Raw genomic sequence first — 25,472 nt, forward strand, 5'->3', positions numbered from 1 at the left:
TCAGGATTGCAGGTTCATAGAATTTCAGCAGAAGTGCATTGTACATTTCTTTTGATAAGAATTAACACATGAGCATCTTCATTAGATGTTAAGAAAAAATCGACCCCAGAAAACTGCCTTCTGTGGAGACAGATTTCTGTGGCTCATTCGCACATTCCTTTCTGATAAAATGTTTTAGGGAGGGCGAATAGAGGCGCTCGCAAAGAATGAAAGAGTGCCAGGACTGGTGCCGGCAAGAGCCTGGCTGCCTGTCCTGGAAAGCCACACATGAGTGTCTTTAATTGTTAGACACAGCAGAATAATTCTTTCATAATCTTAATTTATACAGTTGCATTAGTAGGGCCATAACATGCTGACAGAGAGTGTTGGCTATCAAGGCACAATCGTTCTTTGTTAAAGGAAAAGCAGTGTTCTCTCAAAGGAAAAAAAAATGCTATCGCTGTTGTGTTTAAATTCTTGATCCTTGTAATCAATTGATGTAGTGAGCTGCGTCACTGTCTACTGTGTACATAGGCAGCTGTATCTGAGTCCTCTATACGGTTACGTTCACACACAGTTCAATTATTTACGGGAGTGACAACCAGGAAAATCTGCAGGAAAATCTGCACTGTGTGAACGAAACCGGACTGGATAAATATCATGTCATACAGTGCGAGGGAGATGCTCAGCTCTGCACAAATGCGTGTCTACAGTGTGTGGTTTCGGTAACTTATAGCGACGCTGATATATGCTGTGTGTCATCTGAAGGATTTAGATCCAGTCACTGTTCTCCGCCGGAGCGGCTCCCAAAAGTTTTGTCTTCTACGCGTGAATCAAATGCTCCGCTCTCCACTCAGATATAAAAACTGCTGATGGTTAATGAAGATTTGATGGATGAACTCACGGCTTGGTTGGACTCTTGTCGTGTCAAAAGGGATGAGGCTTTTCAGTTTTATAGACATTGACATCGTTGTTACTTTTGACCTGACTCCTGTTGATACAGAAAGTATTTTAGACATTACTGTAAATTACTGTTTAAACTGGGCATTTCGAGACACGCACATGTAAGCAAATGCAGTTGTCAATCCCAAAAACTGACAGTGTGAACATAGTTGGCAGCATCTTCTCTTGCCCCTCAAATGCATTCAACTCACAAATAGTTTTCTCTTAGCATGTTGCTAAGCTAACACCCTAATACTCTAATAATACGCTACTGTAAGTAGTGAAGACAAGAAAGAAGACATTTTTATTTCTTTAAGACTTCTATTCAGCAATGATGCATGGATCAAAAGTGACAGTAAAGATGTTTATAATGTTACGATGACCTTTTTTTCCGTCAAGGATCTGCTGTGTGCCCTATCAGTTTTAACAAATTAGTAAAAGACTGGGAATGTGTTTGTATGTGCCACAGTAAACCTAGTTTCCATCTTAAATGACTGACTGGTTAGAAGGTCGGCCCTCCTAGGGGAACGTCCCTGGCCCCTCCCTTGACCCCCGTCAGAAAGATGGTTGTGCCTGACACATCTGCCGCTCTGAAGTCACAGTCGGCAGACTCCAAGGTGAGGACACAGGGTACTCCCTCATAACTCATCCACCAAAACATGTTTAGAATGAATTAAGTCACACGGTCACTTCAGCACATTTAGATTTTTTACATTATTTTATTCTTGTGTGTTATTGCATTGATGTAAATGCTTATATATTTAAAAATATATAAATCATACTATTATATGCATATATAGAATACTGAATGTCAATTATTCAGAATAATACAGATAGTATGGTTTTCTTAAGGAAAGAAAATCTCTCCCAACTAACGCTATAAACAATACCGTGAACCCTCTCATTTGGTACATTACTATAATATTAGAGGTTACAATTAACAACAGAGCTATTCAGCTGGTATTTATTTTCAGAAATTATAATTACACTCAGGGTGCTTTCACACTTGGTTCGATTGTCTGGACCAAACCCGAGTTCGATTGCTCCCCCCTCCCCCTGCCTCCGCTGGACTGTGTTCATATTATATTATTTGGGTCCGAACCGTGGTGCGTTTGTGTCATCAAAGTTGCAAACCGTTTATCCTGTTGCTTAGTAACGACAGCGAGCGTGAAGGCGGCAAAATGCATAGCGTTGCTCACCTCACTTTTATATTTTTGTTTTTGAACTGTTGGTTTTGTTTCCAAAGCTTCTGTACGTAATGGCACTTGCGTCTATCTGCCGCAAATGTACTGAAAATGCTCTAAAGAACACTGAAGACGAGCAGAAATGAAATCTACAGCTCTCTCCTTGCATTACGTCAGTCACACTCGCCAGGAAAATGATTGAAACACACACAAACACACATTTTTATCAAATCATACATCATTAATTGCGGTTCACTTCCGCGATTTAGTACGATTGCATTCACATCAGCAGCGAACCGTACCGGAGTTCACATGAACTGTACCCCAGACCACCCTTTTTAAGCAGACTCCGGTACGGTTCACAGGTGTGCACCCGAGTTCAGAAGACAGCGTTCACATCATCCAAACGAACCGAACTCTGACGTCAATCAGTGCGCACCAAAACTGCTAGTGTGAAAGCACCCTCAAAAACTGAAGTGTTTGTGCAACAAGCAAACTTTGAACACTGGAAAACTTTCCTGAGGTAAATTATTGTTGACAGGCTGTTTTATTGACGTCTTTCCACGGTTGAAACACTGATTGAACGATTACATGCGTCATGATGCGCCTTGGCAAATTGTTCTGTATCTTTGATCTTGCATGTTTCATGTAAGTGTTTTCGTACTATAACATGTATTAAATTGTAAGAAAAGACTGCCACTTGAACTGAGGCACTACAGCGATCTGTCACGTCAGATTTAAGAGTGTCAAAACGCCTATTGTTTGAATTTCGTGATAAAATGGACAACATTTGAAAGCTGAGACTTTGTTTCTTATCAGAAGTAACAAAGAACAAAGCTCTTTGCGATTATTGGATGGGAGGCACACTACAAATAATGTTTGGTGTAGGGAAAAACTGCGGACCTGGCAACCCTGGCTTGAACTATAGGTGATTCATAGGGTCAAATATAGCCTGCTTTTATGTTGCTATTTATTAACTTGTAATACATTATTGTCTCGTTAACTTGCCCTAAATTCAACACAACACACATTTTCTTACACCCCCTTTCGTCCTGATAGTGAAAATAGTTGCCTTTACATTGGTGCGTCTCTAGTTATAACATAAAAACCTGAAATTCTGTCTTAAATATGTAGTTTTGGTTACCTTTGGCTGCTATAAAAGTGTGTAGCACCGGTAGCTTCAGCCATCTGCTCTGTCCATTAAAGAGGTACAGATGCCTCTGGCTCCCTGGGTCAGATGGATTTGTCGGGGTTGCTGACTGCAAGATGAGTTTTTTAACTTATTGAATGTTTCCCTCTTCACGGCCGAAGGGTCTTGTTTGTGCACATATGTCTGTTCTGTAGCACTGCTGTGATGAATGACTATCTCTCAGGTGAGCAGTAGCTTTTCCCTGATAGAGGGGAGGGGTGGAGGAAATGGGGCGCACGTTTTGGACATCTGGGGGGTAGTTTTTCTGGAAGAGCTTGCAGGAAAAAAAGTAGGTCTCTAGAAGTGCTGGAAAATGAATCTATTCAAGATTCATATTGCCACCTCTTGATCAAAAGGCATTTTAGAAACCAACTGTCTGAAATTTTACCGTATGCCCTCAGGTTTTCAGTCTGCCAGTGATTGTATTTACATGTATGATCTTACACAATTATGCTTAGTAATTGATCAACGTGTAAGGCCTTGCAACTTTCTTGTTTTTGTATGATAAAGGTCATAAACGGTTTAAACAAAACTGATTGCCAATTGAATTCTCCCCATTGATGTTCCTCAGCATGTAAAAACTGGCATTCTATTCAATGTGAACATGTCTTGTTTGGATGTCTTTTCACATTTTGATGGAGAAAATGCGGAGGAACAAAGGACGATTTCAAAATGTCTTGTATTATCAAACTGGTTTTTGATAACTTAAAAAAAAGTTGTTTTTTAGGGATGCAACAATACAGTTAGCCCACGGTTCAATACATACCTTGTTTTTTTAACCACAATTTTTGGTTTCTTTTGGTTCTGATGGCTTGGCACATCAATGTTTTTATTATTCTAAGGCGACTGAAACCTAAGAGATTAAGGAGAAATAAATACTATTTTTATTGCAATAATCTTTCTTTATTTTTACTTAAAAGCAAAACAAATTCCCTTTCTACACATTCCTGGGGCCAGATTTACTAAACAGGGCAAATTAGCGTGAGAGCACAACTGAAAAAAAGCTCTGAAAGTTCTGCGCATGATCTACTGATGACGCTCAAAGGAAAGAACACAGACGCAGCTGGATTATTTCCATAATTACCAACACAATCTAACAGTTAGCGTCTGATTTAAGATGTACTTTTTTTGGGTGGTAAATACATTTTACTCTTCCCATAAATTTTGCATCTCAAAGGGGAACACCTACAAATGCATATGCAATAAGGTCAGTTGCAAAAATAACTATCCATGCCTTTTCAGAGCAAATTTTTCACAGCGTGTCTTTTTCACTGGTGCAAGCTGTTAGTAGCCTGGCGCCGCCCTCCTATGTACTTCCGCAAAATTTTCATTTTCCTTCAGTACTCCGTCTGGGATTGCAGTATATTCTGTGGTTTTCTCAGATCAAATTTTAACCAGTCCAATCAGCGAACAGAGGGAGTGGCTGAGAACGATGACGTTGATGTCGTGCGCTAGTTTGAGATGACATTGATCACGACCAAACGTTAGCGATTGGTTATGGCAGATCCAGAGTGGCTCTGGGCAGATCCAATAGTTTTAAACTTCAACAGAGTACCCGCCTTCAAGGAAGTAAACGCTTGTCAATGGAGAGTGGCCAGGCTCTCTGTACAAATTAAATGTACGAGAGTCTGGTAGGACCAGGCTAAGCTGTTAGTAAATCTGGCCCCTAGTGTATTGTATAATATAAAATAAAAATAGACCTATATAAAAATGAACACTGGCAGCTCAAGCTGTTGGTAGCCCATATACAAACTGCAGAATGCATGAATTCCTACATTTTAAAATAAAAAATACATGCGTGTCTTTTCATAGAGGTCGGGAATTACCTTTGTGCTAAAAAAAAAGGTGGCGAAAGCCCACATCTCCAATAAATGAAAACGGCTGCAAATCTTTGGACATGAACACCCCCACTGCCTTATTTTTTGTGTCTTTCGAAATCAGTTGGGTATGTATGCTGGAAGGAATTAGCAAGGAACTGTTGCTTTTTGGATGACCGTATTACCTGCTCTGCTATCCTGCTTTCAGACAGTGATATTACTGGTTGATGCCGCCGCAGATGTGCAGAGTAGGTGACACGTATAAAACAATGCTTGCACATGTCATTATTTTGTTCACAGTTTTTTCTTTCTCTTTATAATACTCAACAGCAAAACCGAAATGTCCCCACACCACAGATTTGAAAGACGGTGCTTCATACAGCCTCACTTCACCGCTCACCACATAGTTAAGCGGCTCCTAACTTTAGTGCATAGTGGTTGGATATTTACTCGTGGGGAGGCGTTTCCTAATCTCAGCGTGTAGACACACAAGCACACACACACAGAACCAATTTGGAGAGAAATACACACATAAATTATTTAAACGCAAAACTGAAGAAAAAAAATCACGCAATTCACAAGTGCGTATTGAACCGTGGATGTCGTACAAAACGGTTCAATATTATATTGAGAATTTTGGCATCCCTAGTGGTTTGTTATCAGTGAGTAGTTTTTAAAATCTTTTTAATTGGAGTTGCATAATGAATTTCTTTCCTTTTGATTATTGTGCAGTATTAAGAGGTTTTTTTGTTTTTTTTCCAATTATTGATATTGGTTAATATTGGATATTGAATTGCGCTTTCTCATTTCCACTATTGTATAGCCGACATACAGTGGGGAGATTTAGCTGCGTTTCCACCGCAGGACCTTTCCCTAGAAACTAGGAACTTTGGGGTGGTACTCGGTGTGTTTCGACCGCAGGAACCAGGGTCTAAATGAAGTCCCGGGTAAATATTTCCCCCTCCAAACGGCCCTGCTCCCGAGGTAGTACTTTTTCAAAGTTCCGGAACTTTTGGGGGTGGGACTTGGGCGCTGAACATGCTGATTGGTTGAGCTCACGGAGCATTTTATTTCAACCGGCATTTTTAAAAGTCTTGCAAGGTTCGTTCTGCGTTCAGTAAATATCAGTCTTGCTCTTTCTGTCCGATGGTGCACGTTGTCTCAGAAATCCACAATAGCTGATAATAACATATGTTTTCTTATTTTAAATCTAGCTTTACGAGCTTTCAGAATACGCTTTAGTATCAGTGCTCGTCTCTTTTCCGCCGTTCTGTTAATTACCTCTTTAGTAAACCAATACATAACTAGCAAAAGCAGCGCTGCTTGCATCTCCTCCACTTGTTATTGTTGCAGACAGTGTCACACTAAAAGATGATTACTGTCCGTCGCTGACTGGGAGGAGCAGCCACGTGCAGTCCCACGTCTCTGGACTAATTTGCCTAATCTTCACAGTACTTTAGACCGCAGTGGAAACGCAGACAGTAGCAGGTCTGGGGAAAAAAAAAAATCCTGTAAAAAAAGTTCCTGGTAGCCTACAAATTGTTCCGGGTAATTTCGGTGGAAACGGGGCTTTTGATACACTACCGATTTTGCAGGTTTTTCTGCTTGCATAGCATGTAGAGGTCTGTAATTTTTATCATAGGTACACTTTAAATGTGAGAGACGGAATCTAAAAATCCAGAATATCACATTGTATGATTTTTAAATAATTAATTTGCATGAGTATTTGATAACCTACCAACCAGTAAGAATTCCGGCTCTCACAGACCTGTTAGTTTTTCTTTAAGAAGCCCTCCTGTTCTCCACTCATTACCTGTATTAACTGCACCTGTTTGAACTTGTTACCTGTATAAAAGACACCTGTCCACACACTCAATCAAACAAACTCCAACCTCTCCACAATGGCCAAGACCAGAGAGCTGTGTAAGGACATCAGGGATAAAATTGTAGACATGCACCAGGCTGGGATGGGCTACAGGACAATAGGCAAGCAGCTTGGTGAGAAGGCAACAACTGTTGGCACAATTATTAGAAAATGGAAGAAGTTCAAGATGATGGTCAATCTCCCTCGGTCTGGGACACCATGCAAGATCTCACCTCGTGGGGCACCAATGATCATAAGGAAGGTGAGGGATCAGCCCAGAACTACACGGCAGGACCTGGTCAATGACCCGAAGAGAGCTGGGACCACAGTCTCAAAGAAAACCATTAGTAACACACTACGCCGTCATGGATTAAAATCCTGCAGTGCACAAAAGGTCCCCCTGCTCAAGCCAGCGCATGTCCAGTCCCGCCTGAAGTTTGCCAATGACCATCTGGATGTTCCAGAGGAGGAATGGGAGAAGGTCATGTGGTCTGATGAGACAAAAATAGAGCTTTTTGGTCTAAACTCCACTTGCCGTGTTTGGAGGAAGAAGAAGGATGAGTACAACCCCAAGAACACCATCCCAACCGTGAAGCATGGAGGTGGAAACATCATTCTTTGGGGATGCTTTTCTGCAAAGGGGACAGGATGACTGCACCATATTATTGCGAGATCTTGGCCAACAACCTCCTTCCCTCAGTAAGAGTATTGAAGATGGGTTGTGGCTGGGTCTTCCAGCATGACAACGACCCGAAACACACAGCCAGGGCAACAAGGGAGTGGCTCCGTAAGAAGCATCTCAAGGTCCTGGAGTGGCCTAGCCAGTCTCCAGACCTGAACCCAAGAGAAAATCTTTGGAGGGAGCTGAAAGTCCGTATTGCCCACCGACAGCCCCGAAACCTGAAGGATCTGGAGAAGTTCTAAATGGAGGAGTGGGCCAAAATCCCTGCTGCAGTGTGTACAAACCAAGCCTGTAGTGCCCCTCTCAGAAACTGAAGCCTCCGCTCCTCGATCACCCCCCGGTGGCCGGTCCCAGTATAGCTCATAAACTCCACCTCTCCATGTATTAGAATGGACGCGAGACACACTAAACAATTCAATTACACTTCAAATAATTGTTTCCTAAAGATGGTTTCTGTCATTTTAGGCAGTTTTTATCACGATGATTTCATTTCAAGTGTTCGTTTTTTAAATAAGTTTAGTTTTAGTGAGTTATTTGATACTATAAAAACGGGGGCTGTGACGTCTTGATTGACAGCTGACAGCTGAGATTGACGGTCACTGAGTTGTGACTGAGGCACTAACAGACATTTTTCTGGATTTTTGGGAGGAGATTGGAGCTTTAGCTTTCATTTCTACCTGTCCATAACTGTTTATTTCACACCAACATAATGAATTGTTCTGCATCTGTGAGAGTGTGGGCGGGTTTTTGATAATCGCGCCTCTATTTACTGCTCTCTACTGCGCAGACTCTGTCCCAAGATGTCAGCGCCGTGTGCGGGCCTACGAAAGCTTCAACTCTGGTCAGCGGAAGTCAATGAAGTCGCGTCGCATATTTTTTTACGGTCTATGGTGCAAACCTGGTCAAGAACTAGAGGAAACGTATGATCTCTTTAGTTGCAAACAAAGGTTTCTATACCACATATTAAGCTCTGCTTTTCTGATGTATCAAATACTTATGTCATGCAATAAAATGCTAATTAATTACTTAAAAATCATACAATGTGATTTTCTGGATTTTTGTTTTAGATTCCGTCACTCACAGTTGAAGAGTACCTATGATAAAAATTACAGACCTCTACTGGCTTTGTAAGTAGGAAAACCTGCAAAATCGGCAGTGTATCAAATACTTGTTCTCCCCACTGCATTATGTACATGTAAATTGTAATATTGGTGCATTTCCTAATCTTTTTTTCTAATCTCAAGTTTCATTTCACAAAAATTAAATATTGTATTATACCTTGTGATGTAAAGATATGTTATTGTGCAAGCAACATGCTGAAAAGCCCAGTTTTGACAACTTTGATCAAAGTTTTTTAGTCTTGGCTTGTGCTAGTATAGCTTGGCAATCAGCATAGGCTTTGCAAACCTTAGCTGGTCAAGCCGGATGACAAGCATGACCAGCATCAAAAACGCAATATATACTGGTGTTTTCCGCAGCAGTGAGGAAACTCAGATGATAGGTTTGTCAGGATAGGAGCCATCTGCCTCATCAGAGCTGCTTCCTAAAGCCCCCTGAGACGCATGACCTTTAAACGGTCAATATGTACCCAGCTGTTCATGGTTACCTAATCGCATACATGCTCTACCAGTGATATGACTTCCCCATAGTCATCAATACAAATGCTGTTAATTCCTCCACTCTGATTGACCATGAGAATAGGCATTTCTCACAGGAAGCTGCTTAATACGGTGACCTTACAAAATCTATTCAGGGCAGGCAAACAAGATTGTACTTGTGCATGTGCGTGTTTGTAAGCCTGGGAACATTCAAAATTTGCTTCCTCTACTTATCCTTTACACACAATATAACAAATATTTACAAACAAACTTAAACCTTTGCATGATTTCCTGTCTCATCCGAATCACCACCCACATGCTCACCTTATCAAGCATCAAAATTGATGAGTTTTGCCTGAGAGCTAACAGGAATCTCTGTTATGTCTGATATTTTGCTTCAGTTTGATTTAGAACATCATAATTATACTTCTAATGATTTGGGAAATAATCTTCGAGGATAATTGCGTGAGAAAGGAGGGTATTCTGTTTTCTTATACTCTTCATAATATCTGTACTGATCTGGTTTGGCTTTAACAGCAAACTCTTTATTTGCTTTTTATTTATTGGAGCTGTGCTAGAAAAACTCAAGGCTTCAGAGTGTTTTAAATCACGCAGAGAGAATAACCGAGGATGCTTCATCTTCTCTGTGGTTTTCAGAGATGGCAATAACAAATCTGTGCCCTTCGTTTGTCCTCTATTTCCATTCCTTTTTTTTCCTCCTCTCAAGTCGTAATTGCACTCTGGTGTTCTAAATAAATGGACACACATTCCAGACATCCCAGTTCGTGAGAGGACAATGTTTTTTGTAGCACAGAGAGGATCGTGTTCACACGCTGATCCACATCATCAGCGTTCTGCTTTATTAGAATGCATGTGTGCAGATTTTGACCTTTATTATGAAACACAAACTTGCAGAAGTAAACTAAAGTAACAAAAGGGCTATTCATTTTAATTTAAAATTAAATTAAGCTTAAGTACAATTTATATATATATATATATATATATATATATATATATATATATATATATATATATATATATATATATATATATATATATATATATATATATATATATGTATATATGTGTATATATATATATGTATATATGTATAATTTGTATTTTTTATTTATAAAATAAAGATATCTTCAGTTGGTTTTTCCTAGCATATATATGAGATTAATTAAGTGTATAAGACTGCTCTGTAATAAGACTTTGTTAGCGCTATGATTTTCATCCACATAGTTCTGTCACAAATATGTCCTTAATTTTTTCCCTGCAAATTCCATACATATTCAATCAATTTAGCATAAAATAGCATATATATATATATATATATACATATTTAAATAAGATCCTTCCAGAAAAAGATTAGAATTTTTTATCATATGTAAATCTTCTATAATTTTAATTTATTGTATTTTTGCATTTTTGCATTAAAATGTGCAATGCAATTTTGCTTTGTTATGACTAATTTATGTTCATGTAGTTCTAATGTGTCAACATTTTGTATCGTTTCAGCGTTTTGTCCACATGGATCAGCCGTTTTGGGAGTCTGAAACAGTTTTTTTACCACACATATTTTATTTATTTATTTAGGAAAAGAATTTAGCTTTTACCTGCAAATATTATAAATATGCTATTGATTTAGCATATAAAATAGCTAGTTCTGTCAAAATTAGTGCATTACCGCTTTTCACACTAGCACATTTCCTTTGGATGGCGTTACATTATGTGACATTCACTTATTCATGTAAATGCTTTTAAACCATTCAAGCGCAACAAGACAAAAGAGAACATGCTGTCTGTGAATGTCCAGTCTGTGACACACACACGGCGCACAGAAAGATGTGCACCAGTATCACGTTTGAAACAACACACAGAATTATGCCAAAATGCCCATTTTGTGGAGTATTAAATAACAAGTTTAATAACATCTTAAATGAACTTAAAGAGTTAATTAAAGTGAAAATTAGATGTGTGACAGTGGGTCAGATCTGCGTCATGTGCGGCAGCGGCAGATCTTAAAGTGACAGCAGCCCAATAAACCAATTGCTGTGGTGTCTGTCATTAATGAACAAAGGTAGCATTTTAGCTTTTATAAAAATGGTATTAAATTTATGCAGTTAAGATTGTAAAGTACTTCAATTCAATTGCTGTATATTGATTATATATGAAGGGCACAGGTAAATATGACATTTATTATAAAACACATTTTTAAGCCTAATAAACGTTGAAATTGATATAGCTTTCAATTATACTGAAATGTTGAATGTCTATCATTAATGTTTTGTAAAAATCTATTTCATAGAAACATCAGTAGCAGCATTAGTATCAGTGATACTGGCCTTCATTCATAAAAAGATGCCATTAAAACAAATACTTAAAGGTCCCATGGCATGAAATTTTCATTTTATGAGGTTTTTCAACATTAATATGAGTTCCCCTAGCCTGAATATTGTCCCCAAGTGGATAGAAATGTTGATCGGTGTAAACCCGAGTTCTGGCTGTCACTCTCTGCCTTTGAGAAAATGACAGACCAGATGAGCCAATCCTGAAGTTTCCTGGTTTGACGTCCGAGCAGGAACAGTTACCTCCCTTTCCTCCGCCCAGAGAATCTGGCACGCCCATGCAAGCGCTCGAGAGATCATTCCTTGTGAACGAGTGAATGCTGGCAGTTTCTCAGTGTTTGGATGTACAAATGAAAACAGAAGTCTTTTTTCAGTTCCTTCTGATCTGTGATCAGTAATTTCTGATGTGTAGCTAATTATTTATTATTCGTGCACACAATGCGGCTTCTCTCTCTCCAGACAGAACTGTGTTTTCGTGTTTTCTATCTTGTGAGTCAGTGTTTTTGTACGTCCTCGTCGCGTCTATCGGTTCTAAAATGTGCATACAGTCATGAGTTTGCTCAACATCGGCCTCACACACGCCGAAGCTCGGGCTGCACTGGCCGTTGGCCTTCAACATCCCCGACCCCCAGTACTGCATCTGGCCCACAGCGGAGGCACCAAACGCGGCGTGAGATTAAGCAGAAGGGGGGTAAGCGTGAGCATATTCGGGCTAGCCAGCCTTGCCCCACAATAAACTGGATTACATTCGATTACTGCTGTTGTGTCTTTGTTTGCGCTGTGTACTCAACGCGCGTCACTGACGCTTTTATTTTATTTTAAAAATAATGCTATTATCAACACTTACTTTTAACTCGTTCATCTCGACAGCTGTAATGGTACTTTGCATGTGTTACAAAGTTGGTAATAATGATGAAGACGGACTCGGTGTGACTGGGACTCGTGTTTATTCAGAACTCTCAGATACAAACACAATAAACTCGCGCTGACTGACAGCGCTCTCATAACTCAGTAGGTACTATAAATAACTTTGTTAGCGATCGCTGCGCTCCGTCTCTGGTACGTTAGTGATGTCCGGTTCGCGAACGATCTTTCTTTTGAACCTGTTCTTTTTAGTGAACCGAATCAGTTCACCAAATCGGACTGAATCGTTCTAAACGGTTCGCGTCTCCAGTCAGCGCTGATCCATAATTTACTAAAGTTACTAACTTTCTGACATGAGTAGGGTTGGGTACCGAAATCCGGTTCCAATATGGCACCGGTACTTATATAACCGGTATGTACCGGACCGAATCAGAATGCAGATTTCGGTTCCTCATTTCGGTGCCAAAATTCAAACGTGCTTTCGCGCTTTGGCTGAGCCAGAGACAGACGCTCAGCGCTGGTCACATCACAACTCATGACAACTATTCAGTGTTTTCAACGACATCATGTTTATTTCAGGTTTCAGACATTTAAATGTTCATAAGTAGGCTACTAGCAAAAAACACACACTGATGTCTATGAAAGCGGCAATGACAATCCTTTCAGACGGTTATAATTTGACTAACGTTACGTGTTTTATTCACATCAGATAAATGCACATTATATAGTAACTATATAGTTTACTCTATTCTTCTTCCAGTTCACTGGTCACTTACTTCCATGTATTTCGTGAGACGAGAATGAACTCAAGTGTTGTAAATCTGACAGATCCGATTCTGAGGCGCAAACTAACATGGCGCCGCCCATTGCGCTTTATAGATCAACTAACACACATTCACTCACACATTTGAACATCAGATAGTTCGTGACACAGTTAAGAAGTTTGTGAATATTTTGAATAAAAAGAAAAAACGAAATAAACCCGATACAGCTGAGCTGTCAGCGCTATTGGCTGCTGTGTCATGTGAGAAACATGACGCGTCACCATGGAAACATTAAGGCGATGCGTTCAAAAATATTTAGCCAGAGAATATGATCATATTTCAAAATAAAGCTGAAGCTCGAAGCTGGTTTGTAGCAGAGCAAGAATACAGACTACTGCTGTTATTACACTCTAAAAAAAAAAAAGGTTCTATATGGCACCAAAAATGGTTCTTGGCTCGTAATCATAGGGGAACCTTTTTTAGTGCTATATAGCACCAATTTTGGTGCTTCAGTGGTTCTTCAGCGGTTCTTCAGAGGTTCTTCAGCGGTTCTTCAGAGGTTCTTCACCGGTTCTTTGACTAAGGTGCTATATAGCACCTCTGAAGAACCGCTGAAGAACCACTGAAGCACCAAAATTGGTGCTATATAGCACTAAAAAAGGTTCCCCTATGATTACGAGCCTTTTTTTTTTAGAGTGGAACCTTTTTTAGTGCTATATAGCACCAATTTTGGTGCTTCAGTGGTTCTTCAGCGGTTCTTCAGAGGTTCTTCACCGGTTCTTCAGAGGTTCTTCACCGGTTCTTTAACTAAGGTGCTATATAGCACCTCTGAAGAACCACTGAAGCACCAAAATCGGTGCTATATAGCACTAAAAAAGGTTCCCCTATGATTACGAGCCTTTTTTTTTAGAGTGTACTGTAACTGTTTAGAGTTATATTAGGCTTGTTGTAGTTGGGTGGCTTAGGTTTTACTGTGAATTTGTAAATATGTCAATTATAATTTGTAAATAAGTAAATTGTGTTTTGTATTTATTTATATTCATACATTTAAGTATACATTAAACTTTTAATAAATGGTTCAATTTAAATAATAAATAAATAAATAAAAAGCCATTTAATGTCATCCATCTCGTTTGGTGGCCTTTAAAAAAAAAAAAAGTATCGGTTCAGGCACCGTTTAGGCACCGGAACCGTTTTAAAAGTATCGGTTTGGCACCGGAATCGAAAAAAACCCAAACGATACCCAACCCTAGACATGAGTGACAGCCCCTCCGACTAGAAATAGACTAATAACCTGAAGTATATGCTGTAACTACAACAGTTCAGACATGCTGAGAACTGATGTGAAGTGAACCCAGGTCCATCTGTCTCTCTGGCAGCAGCTCGTGCCTGCTCGTGCCTGCTCGTGCCTCGTAGACCAAGTTAAACCACGCCCCCTCCGCTCATTTAAAATACAAAGATGTCAGCCAATCACAACAGTGGGCGTTTTTACTGAAGTCTCACAGCAGACACGCCTCTTGAAGCAGGCCATTCAGCCACAGGGCACACAGCAGTATTGAAAAAATGCCTTTTATTTCTAAATTATGACATTTTATGATGTAAAAGTCATACTAACAATATAAGTACACCTCAGGAAACATTATAAAATAATAGAAAAATGCCATGCCATGGGACCTTTAAAATATACCGTCTTTAAAGGGTAACTTCAGTGATTTAGCATTAAGCTTTGTATCAGTAGAAACCTGGTAGTATATTCGAATTATGGTACTTTCCCCCCTCATATCCCCCTGAGACAAGATAATTATGCATTTTATTTCTGGAAAAAATCCTCTGATGACGCAAATATCGTCATTTTGCGTCATCTGAGGATTTTTGGCCAAAGGCTAGAGACTACAGGAGCTAGTTCCACATGTTTTCAACCCGCCCACAGGGGAGGGATCTCACTCACAGAATGTAAATGCACGCGGCCGCTGCCGCTCAGCTCGGGCATTCATAACGGAGCGGTACGGAGCAAAGAGGGTGTTTCAACTTTTCAATGAATTCCTATGAAAGTTTAGCTTCCATATGCAATCTGATAACGCACCAGACTGGACACACGTTGAGAATGACAGCCGCGCTTACCTCGGCTCTGCTCAGCTCTTCTCTCGTGTGAATGAAATCTGACTCCTGCTGCGCCTGTGCCGTGACTTTCGTTCGGCTCACTCACACTTTATTGAAAAGACACATTCAGTTTGTAATTGTAGTGTCTGTTCTCTAACTGAACGAAATTATTTTATTACTATGAATATCAAAACGACGTTGGGGGCGGTGCCGCGGTGGGCAAGTGATAACCAATAGCCGTGGCTTTGGGAGTGGCCTCGTAGGGCAGCTAAGCAAGTGCATTCTGGGAGTTGTTGTCTTTCTTCCACATGAGACAAAAATACATTTTCTGTCTTTACTCAGAAGGCACCAAAAAAATTATTTCACATTTCTACTACATAAATAACACAGTTTAAATATATATTCATCTTCCCAGTGTTGAAGTACCCCTTTAAGTTGTTTCTACATTAATTTGGAGAGTAACTGTTTTACATGATGATGATGACTACTACTATTACAACTACTACTATGATGATGGCTTCTACTATTAATATTACTACTACTACTATGATGACGACGACTACTACAAATGCTACTATGACTATTACTACTACTACTACTATGATGATGACTACTACTATTACTACCACTACTATGATCACGGCTACTACTATTACTACTACAACTATGATGATATCGACGACAACTACTACTAATACTACTACTGCTACTACTATGACTATTACTACTATTATTACTACTTCTACTAAGACGACGACTACTACTATTACTACTACTACTGACATCACTGTTTTCTCCAGAGCGGCTGTATAGATAAATTAAATAAATTAACTTTTTTACAACAGAAATAAACATCACTGAGCTTACTTAAACTGGACTAGGACACTATTTTCTTCTAGATCTGCTGTACAGCCGAAACAAACTTTGTTGAATTATTTTACTGTTATTATTATTATACTGTTATCACTGTAAAGCTGCTTTGAAGCACAGTATTGTAAAAAGCGCTATATAAATAAAGGTGACTTGACTACTACTTCTAAAACTACTATGATTGTCACGCAGGGTGAACTCAAAACCAAAAGGGAGAGCTGAATCCAAATGCAAACTAGTTTAATAACAAAATAAACATAACAAAACCACAGATAACAGAATGAGTCGCACCAAACGTACATCCATGTAGGACAAGACCTGACAAAGAACATAGGAAACACAAGGGTTTAAATACACAAGGGCAAACAAGTTCAATAAATTAACAAGACACACCTGGGGAGACTAATCAACATGAAAAACTACAAAGAACTACAAAACATGGCACAAAACAGGAAATAACCAAAGAGTCTTCACAAGACAGGGAAACTCAGGCTGGAATCATGACAATGATGACTATTGATGATGACAATGAATTAGTTAATTTTTTTAATCGATTTACAGCACTACAAATAGAATATGCAAGTAGTTAAATTAAATGTACTTGCTTGACAGCCCGAGTAATGAATTAACATTATTTTATACATCAAGACTGAATAAATGCGTAAATTGCTCTGTTATCACTGTAATTTTCGCTCTTGTAGTTTTAGTGTTGCAAATATGGCTTGAGAAAGAAAAGAACAAACAAGATAATGAGAAATGAATTCCAAAGGCTGGCTAAATGATTTAATTACAGTAATTTGTGTTTGGATGTGTAATTACACGCTTTTCACATTCTTTGTAAAAAGTGTCGTATGTCTTCTGTGCCCATGCTGTCATAGCTACAGCCCAAACGTGACCGCAGACAAAGATCCTCTTCAACCTAAACTAATAAATAACCTCACCACAAGGAAGGAAAAGCTGCACTCTTTTATTATAATCAAAGATATAATTCCAAGTTGTTTTTCTAAGATGTTTACTGCTGTTCTTTATGGCCCAGTCTGGGTTGATGTGAAAGAGGAAGCGCATGTAATTCACTGTGCCAGTATGAGATATTCGTTCCCTTCCCTTCCTTTGTCACAGTGTAATAATGGAGTCAAACGGGTGATGTATGGGAGAGCTGTTTTGTTTCCTGTAACGTTGAGGGCCCACAAACCCACATTCACAGTCTCGCGCATGAGCTAAGCGTATTCTTGCGTTCTAAATGTAGGCCGTAATGAATAGTTGATTGATCTGGACAATGATACCCTCAATGAGAGAGACGGGAGGGAGAGCGATAGAAAGAAAAGGCCTGAAAATAAGAGCGGGAGGGAGTCGATGTGTGTCAGAAAAAGAACGAGGGAGGGCTGGAGTCTAGAGGCCCAGACAGGCTAGAACAAGAAAGTAAAGAAAATATCTAATTGGAATCAAGTGTCCTGACTGAGTGCGTGGGCGACTGGATTCCGCAGAGCGTGCTGCTTTTTCTTTGAGGGTAAAGAGTATTAGAAAATCCCCTCCATAACAATTCTTTATTTTTGGGGTGGTGTGTTAAACTTGTATAGACAGAATGCCAGGGGTGCGGCTTTAAACACAACTACAGATTTCCAGAGACACCCTCGTCTGATGACTTCAGTCTCTTAACTGGAGCACAGATTCTGGAGCGTGTGCATGTTTGGGAAGGCAGGAGCGCAGGCTCTCTCAAAGACCAGCTTTCGTGCGTTCCACATGAATCGATTGACCCTGCCGTCCCTGGGGCTGTATCAGTTTACGTTAATTAAATATGCAATTTTCAAGAATGTTAATTGCTGTCCTGTGTGCATGGGAGAGCTTTACGAAGCAACTTGGATTGATGTGTGGCTAGAGGCTATACATCTAAATCGTTTTTTTTTTTTTTTGGACCCTATATATTCAAGGTTGGATTGAATAGGGTGTTGTCCTGTGACAGGGGAATGGATCTATAACTGGTTTAGCTGTGGGTCAAACTAAACCAGTTTAGTTTGATTCATAAAGATGAAGTAATTTTTCTATGTTAAAGTACCCCCTATCCCAACTTACAAATAGGTACTTATTTGTAGCTTGACCTCCTCTGAGGAGTGTAACCCTTGTGGCATTTGCAACATTGTTGTATTTGTTTGAGTAGTCCAATTTGTCTACCTTGACACAACTAATAGCATGACAACTACCTGTTTGTCAGAAAAACAGTTGACTGTTGGCGGAGGCGAAAGAGGCGGTAAGAAGTTTTGGGAAACCTGTTTGGATTTTGCCACTGCATTTTTACTACTATTATGACAACGACTACTACTACTACTACTATTACTACTACTATGACGACTACTACTACTACTATTAGTACTATAGTCTTGCATAGCCAGACCTTCAGTCCCTACAATAATAGATTGGTGTGTAAAACTTTTCGATGTATTTTAAAGATTCTATGCCGCAAATTTTACATACTACACATACTTTTGAATATCCAGCGTTTAGTTGATCCTGATAAGCACTTATTGTCACAGTTGTAAACATGACAGCGTTCTTAATCCATGAGGGGGTTTAGCGTCACGGTATCTTTGTTTCCAGGCAGACCATTGAAGAGTGTGACACACACGTTTCCCAGGAATCCTGCAGAATTGACAAACAATCAGATGAATTCTAGAACTGTGCCATTTGCATCAGATGTTCAACCAGCGGCCCGTGGGCGTGACGTCTGAGGCTAAGAATACTACTACTATGATGATGATGACTACTACTACTATTACTATTACTACTATGATGACGACTACTACTACTACTACTGTAATGATGACTATTACTACTACTACTACTACTATGATGACGATGACAGCTACTACTACTATGAGGATGTTGACTACCATTACTACTACTACTACTACGATGACGACAACTACTACTACTATGATGACTACTACTACTATTACTACAATTAATAACAATAATATTATTATAACTGAGTAATTCTGCATTCTTTGCAATTACTATTAATTATAAGATTTTGTATTATTTTATATATTTACACACACACACACACACACACACACACACACACACACACACACACACACACACACACACACACACACACACACACACACACACACACACACACACACACACACACACACACACACACACACACGACAAGGCAGGTTGAGTGCAAAAGGCCCCGGAGGGTGGATTTTATTTACAGTGCTCGTGTAAGGGTGAAAACAGTCAGTGAGCCGGTGCGTGGTGGCTGGTGAATCCTCGTGCTCGGTGGTGCTCAATCCTGGTGGAAAGTGGGTGTCACAACGTGCTCCTGTGAATACAATATATATATAATCATAATATAACTATTATTATTCTTTATTATTATTGTTTTTATTTGCAATTCTACATTTAAAATAATAACACATTTTGATTTATTTATTATTGATCTATTCTATAGATTCATGTTCTTTCATCTTTCTCTGTGCTGGGGAGCAGGTGGTGTTCTCTGTGTTAGGAGATTGACTGTTGAAGAGGCTTCTCGTGTTACTGTAAGTTACGCTTTCATGTGCGTTGAGTACTTCACAGTGAAATCAGATATCAGGGATCAGGGATCAGAAATCAGAAATCAGAAATCAGCCAGGGAAGTCATATTTATTTGATTTCCTGCTGATGAACTGTTAGTGCATCATTGTTGGCATGTTTGAAGCAACTCATTGTTACAACCTGGCTTATTTTGAATCTTAAACTTAAACTAGATTTTGGAAAAAAATGCATTGCTGGAATGTGTGGAAAGTGACATTTTTCTATTGACTTTAAAGGTTCGGTTGTCTCAATAGAAGAAAAATTCCCACCACTTTTAGCATTCTAGTGAATGTTTTATACTTATATTAATTTATATGTATGTTTTATATGAAACTAGCAAATTGTACCTGCAGCAACATATTTGAGGTTTTACATAAGATCACACGATCAGGTTACATTATTAATAGGTTTGTAATATGATGTTATGGAGATGTGGCATTATTTGAAGTTTGTTAGGCTGTTCTATATTCCCTGATAGAGGAAAACTGTTTTCTGATATGGCAGTAGTTATTTCAGTTGTTTCAGTTTCAGTGTTTCAGTTCGTCTTTGGTGGCACTTTTTCTTATCTCCTAACAAGCGCATGTGCTGCATATGCAGGATCCTTCAGAACGTTGATGGGACCCCCCACACATAAAGGGGCCCACCCATATGACAGGAACGAGGTGACGGAACTGTTTTTTGTTTCTATAAATGAACCTCTCAGTTCTTGTTCTACTCAGTTATTCGGTTATTAGCACAATGCAGAAGCAGGAGATCATCCTAGACATGCAAAAATGGCTGTTTCCAGTGATTCATGCCTTAAGCTAGTCCTCATGTTACCTTAGCAATGTACAGTGCACTCACACACGACTCAGGCATGCTTTTAAAGTGATAGCAGAGAGCGTTTCTCCCGCAGTCATTTGTTTCAATTAGCGTGAAGCTCTAATGCAGACCACATGCGTCAGGGCTGTGTAACGAAATGACTGAGGGACTGTCTGGCTTTGCCACTCCTCTGCAATCACATCTGGGGACCTTTTTACATCATCGTCTACAAGTGACACTCTCCACCACTTTCTCTGCACTGCTTTGGACCACAAACCATCCCGTGAGGTAGCCAGCTATTCGATATCATTCTAAAACAAGCTACGGTTTCTACATTTGCAATTTCATTCAGAGACTTATCAGAACAAAGCATTGTAAAGCAACGGCAGACGGGGTTGTGTGTCCGTTGGAAACAGGAAAAACACATGCAGCTTAACTTTTATTTTACGTCTCCCATTCTCATAATTAGTCTCTGAAAACACCCTCACACTTTCAATAAAGTCCAAAAGTGGGGATAAAAGGATGAGGTCACTGGATTGAAAGTGATGACAATATCTTTCTGAGGAGTTAAAAGGTTATTTGTAGACGTTGTGGTGTCATAAAAAGAAAGTGGTTTGCGTGGAAAGTCTCAAGCGCTAAAGCTGATGTTCTCAAGTGCGTTTGATTTTCCTGTCTGACGGGACTAAAATGTCTAGTGACATGTCTAGCATTCATAAGCTACTGCTCATGCATGATAAATACTATTATTTCATTTGACTACCAACAGTAGCTATGATTCTAATCACATTGCGGGTTCTTTTAACCCATTTAATCCCAAATTTTTCCCAGACACAAAAATATCCAAATCATCTGTCATTAGTATCCCTTTGAAACAATCAATCACAATTTTTTGAAATTTTCATGGAAAAGTGTGTGAAAAAGTGTGTTTTATGATCGGTCACAATTGTGACCGGTGGGATACTGTGTTGTATCAACCATTGGACAGACTGAATAGGTCTATTTGACCTGTGCAGTGTGTTTGTGAGTGTGTTTCTGTCTCTCTATGTGTGTGTGTGTGTGTGTGTGTGTGTGTGGACTGGTAATCCCTACGTTATGGGGACAAAATGTCCCCACAAAGATGGCAATATCCAAAATAAGGCTTTTACTCCCGTTATATAGAATATACAGTATGTACGGTATAAAAACCATTGCGCCTATGGAAAGTCCCCATAAAACATGAAACCCAACATGTCCTCAATTTTACGCGCACACCATTCCTCGAACACACGCCATTTAAGGTCGTACAGTGAGCGCGTTGATGGAGCTCTCGCGCTCTGGATAGTGTTTATAACCTCCTGCGGAAGCCCGAGTGCGTTTAAATTTAACCCTTCACGGGCCAAACCCAAAGATTGACTCGTTCTGGGTAAGGGTGAAATATCTGCCCCACCCGCCTGTGACAGCAGGTCCCGGCGCAGCGGGAGCGGCCAAGGCTCGCCCTGGAGGAGCTGGACAATCTCTGCCAGCCACAGCCTCCCCGACCAACGGGGCGCTATGAAAAGGAGAGATAATCCGTTTTCTCTTACTCTTTCTAGGGTGGGAGAAATCAGACTCAGCGGTGGGAAGGCGTATAGCAACACGTTCGGCCATGGGTGTGCCAGCGCATCCACACCCAAAGGCGCATTTTCGTCCCTGAGAGAGAAATACAGTGGACACTTTGTGTTTGCCTGCGAGGCGAAGAGATCTACGGCGGCCTTGCCGTACATCTCCCAGATCTGATCCATCACCTGCGGGTGAAGCACCCATTCTCCGTACAACGGGTTTCCCCTTGAAAGCAGATCCGCCCCCACATTCAGGACTCCTGGTACGTGCGTGGCGCGCAGCGAGCTTAAGTGCGGCGCGCCCCAGACAATCAATTTGCGCGCTAGATTGTGCAATTTCAACGAACGCGTTCCCCCTTGGCGATTGATATAGGCCACCACCGTCGTGTTGTCTGTCCTGACCAGAACATGAAACCCTTCCAAGAATGGGAGAAAATGTTTCAGGGCCAGAAAGACTGCCATCAACTCCAACATATTTATGTGAAGCTTGCGAAGCCGGGGCGTCCAGCGGCCGTTTACCGACCTGCCCAGGAAAACAGCTCCCCAGCCCAACAGGGATGCATCCGTTGTCACTACTTTTCTCAGCAACACGCTCCCCAAGGAAACCCCTGTCTGGAATAAACAGGGATCTCTCCACTGATGAAGAGCCATCACGCAATCCAAGTGTATTCCCACTCGGCGCGCAAGGTGCCGATGAGGACACAAACGCTTCGCTGCCACCCATCGCTGGAAGTCTCTCATTTTTAACAAGCCTAGCGGGACCACGGATAGCGACGAAGACATCATGCCCAAAAGGCGGAGACAGGTCCTGAACGATACCAGGTTTACCTTGCGAAACTGGGCAAGGCACTGATAAAACGTCATGATCCTCCTTTCCGAGAGCATGGCGCGGTAAGCCACAGAGTCTATTCGTAAGCCCAAGTATTCTATCTCCTGGGATGGAATCAGCTGGCTTTTGGCCTCATTGATTCTGAATCCCAGATTCGATAGATGAGATGTGAGCATCTCTGTGTCCCACTCCGCGCGCTCCCGCGAGTGAGCGCATATCAGATAATCGTCCAGATAAGCCGATATTCTGAGCCCCTTGTGTCTCAACGGTGATAACGCTGTCTCTATGCACCTGCTGAACACTCGTGGGGCAAGACTTAACCCAAATGGAAGGGTAACAAATTCGTACGCTTCGCTCCGAAAGGAAAACCTGAGATATTTCCTGTGCGCAGGATAGATGCTTATATGAAAGTAAGCATCCTTGAGATCTACCGCGGTGAACCAATCGTCCCTGCAGATAGCACGCATGAGAGTTGTGACAGTGAGCATCCTGAATTTGTACTTCCTCAAGTGTTTGTTTAGAACACGTAGGTCCATTATCGGGCGCAAACCCCCGTCTTTCTTTGGAATTAGAAAATAACGGGAGTAAAAGCCTTTTTGAGTTTCCCCCTCTGGAACCCGTCTTATAGCTCTTTTCTCTAAGAGGGAGGATATTTCCTCTTCCAACACACGCGCTGAATCCCCATTTGCTACAGATGCTATGACCCCGTTGAACGGGGGTGGTTTTACAGCAAACTGAAGCCTGTAACCTTTGGTTACCGTCGTGAGGACCCACGGGTGCGCAGAACACTATCTCCAAGCCTCTTGGCAAAGAGCCAACGGGTTCAGCTGAACCGAATCCATAGATGGGGTTAAGGCGCCATCTAGTGGACCGAGAGAAAAACGGCCAGGCTCTGTGAAGCTCAGAGACCGCTTTATTTCTGGGTTCATTGCTGTTATTTTGTTTTTGTTTTTCTGCGCCCTCGGCAGTGAGCCTGGATGCGACAGATAATTTTTTATTATTTTTAAACCCAGGGGCTGAAGTGCTTTGTGACAATGCACTTGAGAACTTGTGCTTGTACCCAACAGACCACCTACTGGTGGTTGAGTGTTTTGCACTCGACGGAACCTTGTGTCGAGGGGACGCTGAACTGGCCTGACCACAACTTGGAACCATTTTCTCGTCCAAACTCCACATCCACCGCTTCTTCGCGGGTGGGGGAACAGATATGGCGGACTCGGGAGGGGACATCACAGAGAACCCTAGGTGCTGTCTGTCCCTCCAATGCAGAAATTGCGTCCTAGGTATCCCTCCTCTTTTTGTAGGACGGGATAGCAGACTTTGACTTTGCGGCTGTCGCCGCGAATGACTGCTTTGCCCACGGTTTAGCGTTTGAAGCAGCGGGGGGACGAGCCGCCTGCTCCGTGCTCTGGAGTTTCGCGGGCCTGGATGCATTCAAAAACCTCCTGTTCTGCGCCGGAGGAACAGGACGCGGGGGAACAGGAGGACGCGGTGCTCTCTTGCGTGGCAGGCATATGTCGAACGCCTCACCCTCCTTCTTCTGAAGGTCGCACCGCTGTCTCATCGCTGCAACGGCCGTGCCAAACAGCCCACTAGCATCCATTGGAGCATCGAGAAAATCTAACTTCTCTTTGTCTCCGATGCTCGAGAGATTTAGCCATAGCGATCTCTCGCCTGCGACGGCAAGAGCCATTTTACGGCCGCAGCTTTGCACCGCGCCACGTGAGGTGCGCAAATTGAGATCCGTTATGTTGCAGATCTCCTCCCAGACAGCCGGGTTTGGATTTCCGGCGTCCAGCTGAGTGCCCAGCTCCTCCAACAACACGGCTTGATAGGCTGTCAACAATGAAGTGACATTAAGTGCCCGCACTGCCAGTCCAGAGGATTTATATATTTTTTGGTACATGGAAGCGGTGAAGCGTTCCATTTTTCCCGGGAGGGAGGGACTGGCAGATGAGAGAGTGGTCCGCCTGTTTGGATGCAGGTGGTGGGCCACTGACTGCTCGACCGTGGGGGGGTTAGAAAGCCCTAGCCCTTCCATTTCACTCACATCGAGTGACGAGTAACCCTTGACGGGCACCCGGTGAGAAAAGGGCTTGTCCCACGATCGCTTCATCTCCGCTACACACGCTGGCAACGCGGGAAGAAGTTGTTTCGCCGGTGGAAGGCGAGCAGGGAGCCTTTTCCCGTCATAGATATCCCGTTTAACTCCTGGATCCCCAGGAGTTACGGGCCAGTCGATGCCAAGCTTGGTCGCTGCACGTTTGCAAACTTCCACTAGGTCGCAGTCTACGACCGTTGACGCCATGTCGCCGCTTAGCGCGCTCACTGGCCTGGACGCTTGCAACGCAGACAGGATTGCATCATCTTCCTCATCATCCGGCTCATCACGGAGGAGGCGAGCTAACATCTCCTCATCCTCCTCCTCGTCTCCCTCCCCCTCATCGCCTTCCACGAGTAGCTGATCGAAAAGCGGCAT

This window comes from Gobio gobio (genome assembly GCF_949357685.1).
Source record: "Gobio gobio genome assembly, chromosome: 18".
Lineage (NCBI taxonomy): Eukaryota > Metazoa > Chordata > Actinopteri > Cypriniformes > Gobionidae > Gobio > Gobio gobio.